Below are 2,500 nucleotides of genomic sequence, written 5' to 3'. Positions count from 1 at the left end.
GTAAGAACCGACCAATCAGAGAGCTTCTGCTGTGGCCAGAGGCCGGTGGACTTTAACCACTGCTCATTTTAGAAACGTCACCGCAACAAAACCTCTTCTTTGTTTCTGTAATGTGCCTTTAGATCGGTTTCCCATAAGCCTCGTTTTACTGTCTGATACTGGGAACATGTAGGCTCGTTAGCTCGCTAGCATGCTAGCTACACCAGCTAACGCTGACGGCAAGACCCTCGTCAGCCTCGGTGGTCCCTCGTACAGACAGAATTAATTAATGATGGTAGCAATTGGTGTCAAACAGGCAGCAGAGGCGGCAGCATATGCAACCACCACAACAGATCACCACATAATAACAAGCAAGTGGCCTGGTAGAGCCGAAGAACGGGGCTAGGAAGCTCAGACGGACGGACGACCTGGTGGCAGGGCAGACACACAAAACTGGTTAGATGGGCGTTGGCAAAGAAGGGAATCATCTGGAGGTCAAGCAAGAGGCTGATGGCGAGACCCCTCTGGAGTACTTCCAAGTCTGAGGCCATGGTTCTCTGCCGGAAAACGCTGGATTGCACCGTCCGGGTTGGGAGTGAGTCACTGCCCCGAGCGAGGGAGTTTGAGTATCTTGGGGACTTGTTCTCGAGTGAAGGTAAAATGGAGCAGTGTTGGTTGAACAGTCTACTGGGAGCAGTGTTGGTTGTAGAGTCTACTGGGACCAGTGTTGGTTGAATAGTCTACTGGGACCAGTGTTGGTTGAACAGTCTACTGGGAGCAGTGTTGGTTGTAGAGTCTACTGGGAGCAGTGTTGGTTGAACAGTCTACTGGGACCAGTGTTGGTTGAACAGTCTACTGGGAGCAGTGTTGGTTGAACAGTCTACTGGGCGCATTGTTGGTTGTAGAGTCTACTGGGACCAGTGTTGGTTGAACAGTCTACTGGGAGCAGTGTTGGTTGTAGAGTCTACTGGGAGCAGTGTTGGTTGAACAGTCTATTGGGAGCATTGTTGGTTGTAGAGTCTACTGGGAGCAGTGTTGGTTGAACAGTCTACTGGGAGCAGTGTTGGTTGTAGAGTCTACTGGGAGCAGTGTTGGTTGAACAGTCTACTAGGAGCAGTGTTGGTTGAACAGTCTAGTGGGAGCAGTGTTGGTTGAACAGTCTACTGGGAGCAGTGTTGGTTGAACAGTCTACTGGGAGCAGTGTTGGTTGTAGAGTCTACTGGGAGCAGTGTTGGTTGAACAGTCTGCTGGGAGCAGTGTTGGTTGAGCAGTCTACTGGGAGCAGTGTTGGTTGAACAGTCTACTGGGAGCAGTGTTGGTTGTAGAGTCTACTGGGAGCAGTGTTGGTTGAACAGTCTACTGGGAGCAGTGTTGGTTGAACAGTCTACTGGGAGCAGTGTTGGTTGAACAGTCTAATGGGAGCAGTGTTGGTTGTAGAGTCTACTGGGAGCAGTGTTGGTTGAACAGTCTAATGGGAGCAGTGTTGGTTGAACAGTCTACTGGGAGCAGTGTTGGTTGTAGAGTCTACTGGGAGCAGTGTTGGTTGAACAGTCTAATGGGAGCAGTGTTGGTTGAACAGTCTACTGGGCGCATTGTTGGTTGTAGAGTCTACTGGGACCAGTGTTGGTTGAACAGTCTACTGGGAGCAGTGTTGGTTGTAGAGTCTACTGGGAGCAGTGTTGGTTGAACAGTCTACTGGGAGCATTGTTGGTTGTAGAGTCTACTGGGAGCAGTGTTGGTTGAACAGTCTACTGGGAGCAGTGTTGGTTGTAGAGTCTACTGGGAGCAGTGTTGGTTGAACAGTCTACTAGGAGCAGTGTTGGTTGAACAGTCTAGTGGGAGCAGTGTTGGTTGAACAGTCTACTGGGAGCAGTGTTGGTTGAACAGTCTACCGGGAGCAGTGTTGGTTGAACAGTCTAATGGGAGCATTGTTGGTTGTAGAGTCTACTGGGAGCAGTGTTGGTTGAGCAGTCTACTGGGAGCAGTGTTGGTTGAACAGTCTACTGGGAGCAGTGTTGGTTGTAGAGTCTACTGGGAGCAGTGTTGGTTGAACAGTCTACTGGGAGCAGTGTTGGTTGAACAGTCTAATGGGAGCAGTGTTGGTTGTAGAGTCTACTGGGAGCAGTGTTGGTTGTAGAGTCTACTGGGAGCAGTGTTGGTTGAACAGTCTAATGGGAGCAGTGTTGGTTGTAGAGTCTACTGGGAGCAGTGTTGGTTGAACAGTCTACTGGGAGCAGTGTTGGTTGGGGCTTCAACAGGACCGATCATGAATACAAACAGAGGATCAGATGTGTGTGTGGCTTCCTGTTGTAGTTTAAATCGTTTAAAGCAGTTTAGATCGTTATCTGTCTGCAGGGCGTCTGGCGGCAGTCGCCCTCGTCCTCCTCTCTCTCCGCAGGGGGGTCATCAGAGCGTTGTATCAGAGCAGCGGGGGGCGGCGTGGTGGTGGTGGGTGGCGCCCCCGGTCACCTTCAGCGTCGTCACTTTAAGGTTTAATGAGGCCGAGTGGCCGGCGTCTCGC

Source organism: Sebastes fasciatus, chromosome 3, assembly GCF_043250625.1.
Source record: "Sebastes fasciatus isolate fSebFas1 chromosome 3, fSebFas1.pri, whole genome shotgun sequence".
Taxonomy (NCBI): Eukaryota; Metazoa; Chordata; class Actinopteri; order Perciformes; family Sebastidae; genus Sebastes; species Sebastes fasciatus.
The sequence above is the reverse complement of the archived record's forward strand: the minus strand, read 5'-3'. Positions refer to the sequence as shown.